This window comes from Bombina bombina, chromosome 4 (assembly GCF_027579735.1).
Source record: "Bombina bombina isolate aBomBom1 chromosome 4, aBomBom1.pri, whole genome shotgun sequence".
Taxonomy (NCBI): Eukaryota; Metazoa; Chordata; class Amphibia; order Anura; family Bombinatoridae; genus Bombina; species Bombina bombina.
Genome location: NC_069502.1, coordinates 844519786 through 844533179, shown reverse-complemented (window position 1 = coordinate 844533179; position 13394 = coordinate 844519786). Strand labels below are relative to the sequence as shown.

The 13394-nt window shown below is 39.5% G+C and overlaps 1 protein-coding gene across 1 annotated transcript in view; it reads right to left on the bottom strand.

The window, feature by feature from the left end:
• Positions 1-13394, bottom strand: part of LOC128657969 (uncharacterized) — a 296601-nt gene that overhangs the window by 174736 nt on the left and 108471 nt on the right. The window lies entirely within an intron of this gene.

Genomic DNA, 13394 nt, shown 5'->3' with positions numbered 1-13394 from the left:
TAAATTTGTTGCAAAACTGCTTCTATATAGTGCTGCAGACAGGTGCACATTCCTGAGCTTACATCCTTGTTTTTTAACAAAGGATAAAAAGAAAATGAAGAAAAACTAAAAACAGAAGAAAGTCAGAAAGTTGTTTAAAATTGTATGCTCTGAATTGTGAAATAAACTTTTTGTGTTTTATGTCCTTTTAAGTGCAGAGTAAAGAATATGTTTTATTTATTTTATAGCAAACATTAAAAAAACATGTAACAAATATCTTTTCAGATCTCAGATCCAAATATTGTACAGATGTAGCAAATAATTCAGTTATACAAAATCTCTAACAAACCACTTTCCTAATATTAGCAAACAAATAATCAACTAAATGCTATATCGCAATTAAGAATAAAAACTTAAAATTATGCTTACCTGATAATTTTCTTTTCTTCAGACGGAAAGAGTCCACAGCTGCATTCATTACTTTTCAAAGGCTTAAATACCCCTCCCACTTCCCCATCCATTCTGCCGAGGGACAAGGAACAGTAGACAAAATATCAGGGTGAAAAAGGTGCCAGAAGAACAAACATAACAAACGCCCCACAGAAAAATATGGGTGGGGAGCTGTGTACTCTTTCCGTCTGATGAAAAGAAAATGATCAGGTAAGCATAATTTAAATTTTTTTTCATAAACGGAAAGAGTCCACAGCTGCATTGATTACTTTTGGGAAAACAATACCCAAGCTATAGAGGACACTGAATGCAAAAATGGGAGGGTTCAAAGAGGCGGCCTATTCTGAGGGCAACAAGCCTGAAACACCTACCCAACAAAAAACAGCTTTGTCCGAAGCCAAGAAAAAAAGTAAAAGGCCCAAAGACACTGTCCTACAGTAAGTCCAGAAAAGCCTAGCTAGGGACCACTGGAACTAGACTCGACTGAGCCAACAAGCCTCTGAAGAGACACAGTCACCCAGACATTCGGTCCCACAAACAACACACCACTTACTAGAGAAAGGGAAAACTACTGTATTCTCCCAAAAGGGAGAAAAAGGACACGGATAAAAAAGTCCAATAAAGGACCCCAGAAACCAGAAAATGAGGTAGGGCATGAAAGAACCCCAAGGAACTTCACAGCAAAAACCCAGAGAAACCAGGGCAAAGAGCTATAAAAGAACCCAACCGATCCAGCAGAAACAAGGGGAGGCAAAAACCCAGACCCGAGTCTGCACAGCATCCAAGGGATCAAGAAATCCTGGAATCTGAACATAGAAGAGAATCTTTCCTTAAGCAGAGTGCACCTGCACCCCAGAAAAAAACAACCGAAGACAAAAGTCCCCGGACACCGCTGAAAAACAGCTCAGAATATCTGAATATTAAGAAAACCATAGGCCTTGCGCATGCTTAGGCGAACACCAGCTGCCAAAACCTGAAAAGGCTAGAACATTGCACTCAACCGTCTTCCAAAGATGACTCCTAAGAATACAACAATTCCTTCCCACAATATTTGAACAGGGAAGATAAGCAGAGCCCCCCAAGGAAGGCTCACAGAAACCTCACATGACCTGAGGACTAAAATTAAAAGAGCAAACCGATCTCAGATCCTGCTCCAAGCACCGGACCAGTCCAAGCAATAGACATGTCCGATAGACTAAGGGAACACAATGACCCCAACCCCAAAGCCCCCCTGGGAATAGAAAAGGGGGAGGGGCTCACCCACCCCCCAAACAGAGCTCAGGTATCCCAACCCGATCAACACCTCCGAGGATAAGGGCACTCCCAAGGGGAACCCCCAATGACTTGGATGGAAAAAGCACTGCTAGACCCCCTTAGGAAGTCCTAACACAACTCTCATTATAAACCTCGATAGGGTGAAAAAAAAACCCAGAGGCCTCGCCAATAGACAGAACAGAACGAGCCACAGAGCAGCAGAATGCTGCCTTCTACGGAACATAAATGAAGGCTACTCGCTCCGACTGCCTGCAAGTGGGGCAGGGGAACAACCCTCCAGAGAGAGGAAACCCACCTCCGAGCACCAGCCGGCACTGAGGAAGCCAAATCTACCCCCCCAAAGGGGTGGGAACAGTATACGAGAAACAGCACATATGCCCACAACGACATAGGAAAGGCTGAAGTCCAGAACCGCATGAGAAAACATCCGGACACACTACTGACTCAGCAGAGAAAACTCCCTCACCAAAAATGGAGAATATTCAGCCCATAGGGGCAAAAGATATCCCCAACTGGGGAGACTGGGTCGTCCCAAACCAGCCTAACAGGATCAGAGAATCTCCAAACATCCAATGAAGGATCAGAGACAAGAATCCTGGACCTGGGGCCATTTTAAAACAAACAATACCCCCAGGGGAAACACAAGTTACCCCATCCGAAGCAGATCAGGCATCATAGGGGATGCGATCCAAACAATCTCGGATATCGGATACTGAACTTACTCGTAAGAATCCCAAAACAAGGGAAGAGAACACCCATATCAGGAGGCCAACTCCCTACCAAAAGGGTTCTAGGCAATGACAAAGTCACACAGCTACTCTGGAGCCCAATGCACCATGGACAACACCCACAAAGTCCAAGACTAAGGAAATATTCACGAGAACAGAGTTCAACCCAAAAAACTAGTCTCCAAGGTTCTCTCAGAATTATTTTTCCGGAAGACCACACACAAGGAAGAAGAATGAACGAACATCCCAAACCCTGGCGGATAAAAACCCTTAAGCAGAGGCTAACAATGGAAAAGGAGGAGACAACAGTCTATCATCCCTTATATGGAAACAACGAACTCCCGGAAGTAGAAAAGAGCCACACGACCCTAAACTTCCTGAACTCAAACAACCAAAAGGCTGTTAAGTAAAAAAGAACAAAGTCCCGACAGCCTCGACCCGAAGGAAGAGGAACAATATAAAGGGTAAAAATCCTAAAAGGACATTCCCAAGTAAGCCTCGGAAAGGGTAATTCCACCAGAAACTGGTGGTATATAGGACATAAACATCCTCTAAACCTCCAACCCACTACGGGAAGGAGAAACACTCTAGTTCCCACAAAAATCGGGAACCTACTGAGTATGTTGCAGCGGAATCTTAACAGAGCCCCGGCCGACTAGTATGGAGAGGCCAATGAGGACTGAACACAATCCCCTCCCATGCCCCTGGGCAAATAACCAAGGACCATCATGTCCTCTTAGAATGTTAGGTGTAACTTGTAACAAAAAAACAAGCACCTAGATTTAGAGTTTTGTGTTAGAAGGGGTGCGTTAGCTACGCGTCTTTTTTTTCTAATGCAGTGTTTTTAACGCTGGTATTTAGAGTTTAAAAACAACCTTCTAACGCGACTCCAAACATGTCTATTTCATACGCGTAATTACGCCCGCATTAGACAGTCTCCCATAGAGATCAATGGCAAATGAAACAAACACGCTTTTTTCACCTAACACTCGATCTCACGAGAAATACGCACTGCTTTGTCATATGACGTATACCACATAATGCACAACAATAACACACTGCAAATGTCATAACAACAATCACAAAACATAGCACACACGCATTAAACATTCACAAGCGGGGGAAAAAAAATAAAAAAAAATAAACGAGGAATACTCATATACTTTACCATACGGAAATACGGAAAATAACAAAAATGAAAAATAAATGCACACTCATACACAAGCAAAAAACTCGCATTCAACATTACGAAATATTAGGACAAACATACATATACAACACTTCACAAATACGACACCATCACAAATTAACATTAACACATAATACTATTGGACAATGTTATTGAAAACGAGCACTATGACATCATCGCATTCTACACATTCCACAAATACTAACTCAAAATGAGCATGCGCAAATTCACACAACTAATAAACATTACACGCATACTAATTATTAACAAAGCACACCTGAACACAATTTACAACGCAAACCGGTACATCATTATTCATTTACACAGGGTATATAAGCACCACACAAGCATGGCTTCTTTGACTGTGTTGCTGGTGGGTTTTTGGAGATTTAGTGAGTTATTGTGGGAGTTAGTGCGAGTTAGTGTTAGAGAGTCAGTGTTAACGTGAGTGAGTTAGTGGTAGTGTGAGTTAGTGGTAGCGGGAGTTAGTGGTAGCGTGAGTTAGTAAGAGAGCGGTAGTGAGCGAGTGCTTTTTCTGTATACTTAACACATTTACACGCAAACATATTCAATACATACATACACTTATCAATAACACTACATACACTCCATACCCTCTCATACTACACTCCATACCCCATTCCCTGTAGTCCCATTCACTTTCATCCCATTTCCTCTAATCCCATACCCCATTCCCTGTAATCCCATCCCCATCCCCTAGTTACATTTAGTTTACATATCCTCCTTTTAGTCTTCTTATACATTTTGGTTGGTTAAATACTCCTTACCCTCTTTTATTTATATCCCTTTCACACTTTCAGCACTTTTTTTGTCTTTTTATTTCTTTATTTTGACCCCCTTTCATTTGTGCACAGTCACTTTTTGTTTGAGTAGTTAGGGCTTAGTTTAGGGAAGAGATGGAAGAGGAGGGCAGGCAGGAGATTAGTCAGGTGAGAGGTAGAAGGGGGAGGAGAGGGAGAGGGGGGGGGAGAGGAACAGGACAGGAAGGGGGTCAGGAAGCGGGGCAGGAAGCGGTGGGTGGACCCAGCCACTTGGTTCAAGATGAACAAGTGGCTGGGCCCAGTGGCGGACAGAGTAAGGCTTCACAGTCCGGGAAACAGAGGGCACCATCACAGGGGAAGGCCAAGGCGACTAGGGAGGCGAGGTTTACTATGGAGGAGAAGGAGGCCCTAGTAGAAGCGTATATGGGCAGGTATAAGAGGCTGCAGGCTCAGAAGACCACCCCGAGTGACAAGAGGAAGCTCTGGCGGGAGATAACGGATGCACTTAATGCAGTGGGGGGCCGTAACAGAGATATAGAGTCTATTAAACATCGCTCCCGGGACTGCAAGATGGAGCTGAAAAAGAAAATAAGCAGGGAGTACCAACATGCCACAGGGAACGGTGGCGGGCCTGCACTGACCGTTGAGTACTCCCGATGGCAGGAAATGTTACGTCCCAGCATCTCCGAGGTGGCCATAGTTGGGATCAGAGGAATCGATACCGGGAACCTGCCACTCTCATCTGACGGTAAGCTCATATAAAAATCTATTAACATCAGAATGTATTTAAGGATAAGATTAATGCTATTATGCTGTTTAACACATTATTACGTAAACGCATTCACAATTACCTTGCGATTACATTACTATCTAAGCTACAGATTAGGTGTGCATTTAAACAGACTGAAAACCAACGCAAAAACATTCAGATTGACCAGCTAGATATGCGGAAATCGTATTGATTGTTAGATTCCAAAGTGGATTAATGAGGCTGCATTTGTAATTCTATTGTAAGCAAAATCATTTACATCTTTATTTGGAAATATGCTAATATATACATTTCTTTCTTTTTGCAATATACAGAGTCTGGGGAGGAGGCAGCACAGCAACTACAGGCTCCTCCTTTTCCCCGATATGAGAGTGGTGGGGATGAATCGCCACCTCGGAGAGATGAGGCCCCCCTGCACAAGAAGAAGCAGAGGAAGAGGCCCCCCCTGCACAAGAAGAAGCAGAGGAAGAGCCCCCCTGAAGTAGAGTAAGAGGCCCCTGAAGCAGAAGGGGCCCCTCAAGCACCAGCAGGCCGCCGTGCACAACAGGAGGAGATAGCCGAAGTGCAGGTGTTAGTCGACTACATTGAACAGATGTGTACTTCCCGGATGGAAAATATCCAAGGTAGAACTCAGATTATCGAAGAACTTTGTGGCATTAGAGAAGGACAAACACAAATTATAGAGATCCTTACAAGAATTGAACAAGGACAAAACCGGAGTTTACAGCTTCAAGAAAATATGTTCAATTTCTTCCGGGAGGCGCATGCTGGGCCATCTTCTGCTGGGCCATCTAATGCTGGGCCATCTCATCTTGGTACTCCTCCATCTCCTCCCCTTGGTCATCCCAGTACTCCTCCTTCCCCTCCTCCCACAACGTCTCCGATGAGAACTCGTCAGAGGGGGCAGTTGCCCCCCCCAGAGCCTCAGCCTCGTGGGAAGAGGGGAAGGAAGAGGAAGTAAGTATTTTTTTAGATGTTTATTTTGTATTTAATTAATGTGTAATGGATAGGTATATGATGATGTGGTTTTCATACACTTGTGGACCACACTCTGTATATAATCTGCTTCTATGGGACCGGGTCCATGGAGGCAGATTGTTTGCAGAGTGTGGGTTATAAGTGTGTGGACACCACATCATCACATACCTATCCTTGTTCATGATATTGATTGGTTTCTGTGATGTGATGTCCAAACTGTTTCCCTAATCTCAAAAAAAATGACCATTACAATTATACATGATGGCATATTACTGTTTGAATGCCAATAACACAGCTTAAAGGGACAGTCAGAACATTATTGTTTACAAAGAAAACACTGTATTACGCATTATCAAGTTTGAAACAAAAACATGGAGAAATACACGTGTGACTTATGTGCTTACACTTGTATCTATGCCTATGAAAAATAACCACTTATTTATGTTATTCTGACATAACAACATTTTAGACAATCAATGATCAATCCAGGGTAAATATGCTGTATGAGCTCAAGGTTTTCTATATCAAAATGCTATCAAAATGCCCTCTAGTGGTCAAAATGTATTCTGATTACATGCACTCTTCAAGCTCTAAGAAATGAGCACACAAATCTCATAGGTTTAGCTAGAAAATAAGAATAACCAGAGAACTATGATAAATTGGTGCGAAATGTTTGAGATAATTTGAATTTTAAAAATTGCTTTTTTCATAATGCAAATCATTATTTGTTTTCTAGACTGTCCCTTTAAAAAAATGACATATGCTAACATATACTAATATTTTGTGATTGTTGTTATATCTACATGTACTTGTTCAAACAAGAAATATTGGAATAGGATTTCTATTGACGTGTTAAATAAAGTCTATTTTCTTAGAGAGACATTATTGTGTTAGAATTATTTTAGAAATATTTTTTTTTTTAAAAAGGAATATGGTTTAAAGTGCTTTTATGAGTGAATAAACAAATATATGCTCACAATAATATATTTGGAGATTAACCAATGTGGAACTCATACATGACACAATAATCAACATTTGCATTAAAGGGACAGTATACAATCTTTTTCAGAGAACTGCATGTAATAGACACTACTAGAACCAACAAGATGACCACATAGAAAAGAGTACAAACGTACAGTGTACTACAGTAAAATAATGATGGTGCCGGGTACAGAAAATTAAGTTGTATATATATATATATATATATATATATATATATAAAACAAGCCCTGGGGAGAAGAGAGTCTCTGTATGTGGAGGGTATCGTAGCGGATAAAGTGCTTAGTGTAAGTGCTGAAAGATAGTTGAACTTGCTACTCACAGGTATGTGGACTCACCCGCTCGACGGGGAACAGCAACGTCCAGCCGGTCCTGCTTCAAAGGCTCATAAGCCGATAGCTCAAATGTGACCGGTAAACCTGTTCGGCGTTCTATGCCTTCACCTCCGCGAGGCTGCACGACTATGCGCAACGGCACTTCCTGTTGGCGTGGTCCTACGTCAGCTCTGAACAGCACCAAACATCATCATCGCTACTTTGCCCTCCTCCACATAACGATAATACTCAGGGGATATACAACAACCCGTGGCTGCAGGGCAATACAAAGACAGAAGGGCTCCTTACCCTTCTAAGTAAATAGAAAAAAATAAGTCCAGAAAATCGCCAATGATGATAAATAAAATCCAAACTTTATTCAGGATCCAAATCCAAATTTCATTTAAAAGCATATGGAGGTAACATCAAGGGATGGTGGGAGAGACAAAATAAGTCTTACATGTTTCGGCAAGGTATAGCCGTAATCATAGACATAAATTCATACAGGTGTCACCCTTATTTACACAGGTAAAATGTTCCCCATTGGTTAAAACATAACACACCCTTCCCCTTACCTCCCTTACAAGAGAACAAAGGTAATTAACCCTTAACGCTGCATAGGAATTTAACAATCATGAATAACACAGAAGAAAAATACAAAATTATATCAAGATAAAAGAAAAGATAATAATATTACATATATATATATATATATATATATATATATATATACATTGAAAGGGGAATTTGAATGTGGATGGCAAATTTATATAGAATATAAACCTCAGAGCAAGTGATAGAATATAAATACAATAAAATTCAAAAAATAGGAACTCAATAACTGCTAGGCTAAATTCATTAAAAGCCTAATCTATACTGCAAATCAGGGTTACTAGAATTAATAGCAATTACATAATACCAAAGAAGAATTTCATATTTCTTAGCTCATGAATAAATATATATATTTACATAATGCCACCCCATCAATCCAAACTCCTAAGATTAAGACTTAAAGCAGGTCCTGATATAAGAATAGCTAATTAATACTTTCAACAACCTCAAAATAACAAAGAATATATATACACATGGAAGCTCAAAAGTTATTATCAATGAAATAGATGTAGTTCAAATACAACTTCAGAATGTTGCATCTTAGGTAAACAAAACAAAAGCTAGTAGATTACTATAAAACATGTGACCTAAACCTCCATATAGTTGAAACCATAGCCGCAGCATATAACCTTAGATGTATGTATAAATGAACAAACAAACTAAAGACACATCAGATAGATATCAAGTAATGTGCTCTCACTATGTTAAACATCTATTCCCAAAAATTGATGATATAATTTTCTGAATTAAATCCATAGGGGGTTAATGTGCGCATCTTGTTAATCCAATAGACCTCTTGTAAAGCAAGGATAGACCATTTATCTCCTCCCCTCGGGGGTCTGTTTATGGTCTCTATTGCATTCCATTCAAAGTTGCGCACATCACCCCCATGAACTGTGATAAAGTGTCTGGCTAATTCTGAACAATCAATTTTTTTCTTAATATAGCCCAAATGTTCACGTATCCTGGTATGAACATCACGGCTGGTCATGCCTATATATTGTAATTTGTGGCTTGTGCATCCAATTAAATAAACCACAAAGGTGGTAGAGCAATTGACACATCCCTTAGTGTTATATTCATCTCTGGTAACATAGGATGTAAAGCTGGGTCCCACTTTAATAACATCACAAGCCTTACAATTTTTTCCACACCTATAGGTACCATTATGTCTGAGCCAAGAACTCTGATTTCTAGGGGCTCGAAGTTGACTTGGGGACACCATATTACCTAGTGTAAGATTCCTTTTATACACAAACCTGCAACCATTACTAATTGTGTCTTTCAAAAGGTCATCCCCATATAATATGGGTAGATATTTTTTTAATGATATTGCAGATTTGGTAATATTGCATTGAGTATTTAGTAATAAACAATGGTTTCTCATCAGTTTGTCTTCTAGAATGCCTATTTTGGCTATTAAATTTTAAAAGACTGGAACGGTCAATTTTATCGGTATCCTTCATTGCATCATTAATGGTCCGAACTGGATAACCTCTATTCTCAAGTCTTTTCCGTAGAGACTGGGACTCAGAGTGAAAAGAAGCATCATTTGAACTAATCCTCCTAGTTCTAAGAAATTGTCCCTTGGCAATCCCCCTAAAAACATGTCTAGCATGAGAACTAGAAGAATGCAAAATGGAATTGCCTACAATCGGTTTGCGATAGATGTTAGTATCTATCCTCTTTGTACACCTATTGAAACTTAGTTCCACATTTAAGAAATGTATTGTATTGGGCTGCCACTCATATGTGAACTGAATGTCAGGAATACAAGAATTAAGATACCCCACAAAGCATTTGGCTTCATGTTCAGAAAAAGTACCAACAAAGATCAAGTCGTCAATAAATCTCTTGTAGTATAATATCCTCGCAGAGAAGGGGTTCATATGTCCAAGCAAATATTTGTACTCAAGCCAGATCATAAATAAGTTAGCATATGAGGGGGCAAATTTCGCCCCCATAGCTGTGCCTTTTAGCTGGACATAATGAACCCCCTCAAAGCGAAAATAATTATGCTCAAGAAGGAATCTTGTGGCCAAGATGATAAAGTCTTTAGTTTCGTCAGAATAGTGTGTAAGTATATCCAAAAAGAATCTCAGAGCCTCCAAACCTAGAGAATGTGGTATCGACGTATACAAGGCTACGACATTCACCGTTAGCCACGTCATACCTTCCACCACCTGCACAGTATCCACAAGGTTGAGTATATGAGTAGTATCCCGTAAATAGCTGGGAAGGGACATAACCAATGGCTGCAGGATACTATCTATCCACTCAGATAGATGCTCAAACAATGACCCAATTCCTGCAACATTTGGTCGTCCCTTTACATCCTCCAAACTCTTGTGGATCTTTGGCAGGTGGTGGAAGATAGGTACCACAGGTTCAGAGATGAACAAGAACTCAAAGGTATCCTGATCGATGATACCGTTCCAGTCTTTTAAAATTTAATAGCCAAAATAGGCATTCTAGAAGACAAACTGATGAGAAACCATTGTTTATTACTAAATACTCAATGCAATATTACCAAATATGCAATATCATTAAAAAATATCTACCCATATTATATGGGGATGACCTTTTGAAAGACACAATTAGTAATGGTTGCAGGTTTGTGTATAAAAGGAATCTTACACTAGGTAATATGGTGTCCCCAAGTCAACTTTGAGCCCCTAGAAATCAGAGTTCTTGGCTCAGACATAATGGTACCTATAGGTGTGGAAAAAATTGTAAGGCTTGTGATGTTATTAAAGTAGGACCCAGCTTTACATCCTATGTTACCAGAGATGAATATAACACTAAGGGATGTGTCAATTGCTCTACCACCTTTGTGGTTTATTTAATTGGATGCACGAGCCACAAATTACATTATATAGGCATGACCAGCCGTGATGTTCGTACCAGGATACGTGAACATTTGGGCTATATTAAGAACAAAATTGATTGTTCAGAATTAGCCAGACACTTTATCACAGTTCATGGGGGTGATGTGGGCAACTTTGAATGGAATAAATGGTCTATCCTTGCTAGACAAGAGGTCTATTGGATTAACAAGATGCGCACATTAACCCCCTATGGATTTAATTCAGAAAATGATATCATCAATTTTTGGGAATAGATGTTTAACATAGTGAGAGCACATTACTTGATATCTATCTGATGTGTCTTTAGTTTGTTCGTTCATTTATACATACATCTAGGGTTATATGCTGCAGCTATGGTTTCAACTATATGGAGGTTTAGGTCACCTGTTTTATAGTAATCCACTAGCTTTTGTTTTGTTTACCTAAGATGCAACAATCTGAAGTTGTATTTGAACTACATCTATTTCATTGATAATAACTTTTGAGCTTCCATGTGTATATATATTCTTTGTTATTTTGAGGTTGTTGAAAGTATTAATTAGCTATTCTTATATCAGGACCTGCTTTAAGTCTTAATCTTAGGAGTTTGGATTGATGGGGTGGCATTATGTATATATATATTTATTCATGAGCTAAGAAATATGAAATTACTTCTTCTTTGGTATTATGTAATTGCTATAAATTCTAGTAACCCTGACTTGCAGTATAGATTAGGCTTTTAATGAATTTAGCCTAGCAGTTATTGAGTTCCTATTTTTTTTTAATTGTATTGTATTTATATTCTATCACTTGCTCTGAGGTTTATATTCTATATAAATTTGCCATCTACATTCAAATTCCCCTTTCAATGTATATATATATATATGTAATATTATTATCTTTTCTTTTATCTTGATATAATTTTGTATTTTTCTTCCGTGTTATTCATGATTGTTAAATTCCTATGCAGCGTTAAGGGTTAATTACCTTTGTTCTCTTGTAAGGGAGGTAAAGGGAAGGGTGTGTTATGTTTTAACCAATGGGGAACATTTTACCTGTGTAAATAAGGGTGACACCTATATGAATTTATGTCTATGATTACGGCTATACCTTGCCGAAACATGTAAGACTTATTTTGTCTCTCCCACCATCCCTTGATGTTACCTCCATATGATTTTAAATGAAATTGGATTTGGATCCTGAATAAAGTTTGGATTTTATTTATCATCATTGGCGATTTTCTGGACTTATTTTTTTCTAAGATGACCACATACTGATATCAAAATCCATCTGAAAAAGCTTTAAACACTTTCTTAGAAAATTGGTTTATCTATATTTAAAAGATAGCTGTAAAGCCCATTCCAAGTGTAAAATAAGAAAATACCCCTTCATTTGCATATGAAAAGACCCTTTACACAAACAGGAGCAAGCTGGAGAAGGTAGCTGATGGTACTCACATCAAACTTTGAGGCTTTGCAAGGAGTCTGAAAATTACTGAAATGTTATTTCAACATAAGCAAAACTAGACATGTATTTGAAAAAAAAAAGGACTATATAACTAGAGATAAAAAACATACTTGTTTTTTAATGTGAGTGTACAGGGAGTGCAGAATTATTAGGCAAATGAGTATTTTGACCACATCATCCTCTTTATGCATGTTGTCTTACTCCAAGCTGTATAGGCTCGAAAGCCTACTACCAATTAAGCATATTAGGTGATGTGCATCTCTGTAATGAGAAGGGGTGTGGTCTAATGACATCAACACCCTATATCAGGTGTGCATAATTATTAGGCAACTTCCTTTCCTTTGGCAAAATGGGTCAAAAGAAGGACTTGACAGGCTCAGAAAAGTCAAAAATAGTGAGATATCTTGCAGAGGGATGCAGCACTCTTAAAATTGCAAAGCTTCTGAAGCGTGATCATCGAACAATCAAGCGTTTCATTCAAAATAGTAAACAGGGTCGCAAGAAGCATGTGGAAAAACCAAGGCGCAAAATAACTGCCCATGAACTGAGAAAAGTCAAGCGTGCAACATCACTGGAGTGCCCAAAAGCACAAGGTGTGCAATACTCAGAGACATGGCCAAGGTAAGAAAGGCTGAAAAAGACGACCACCACTGAACAAGACACACAAGCTGAAACGTCAAGACTGGGCCAAGAAATATCTCAAGACTGATTTTTCTAATGTTTTATGGACTGATGAAATGAGAGTGAGTCTTGATGGGCCAGATGGATGGGCCCGTGGCTGGATTGGTAAAGGGCAGAGAGCTCCAGTCCGACTCAGACGCCAGCAAGGTGGAGGTGGAGTACTGGTTTGGGCTGGTATCATCAAAGATGAGCTTGTGGGGCCTTTTCGGGTTGAGGATGGAGTCAAGCTCAACTCCCAGTCCTACTGCCAGTTTCTGGAAGACACCTTCTTCAAGCAGTGGTACAGGAAGAAGTCTGCATCCTTCAAGAAAAACATGATTTTCAT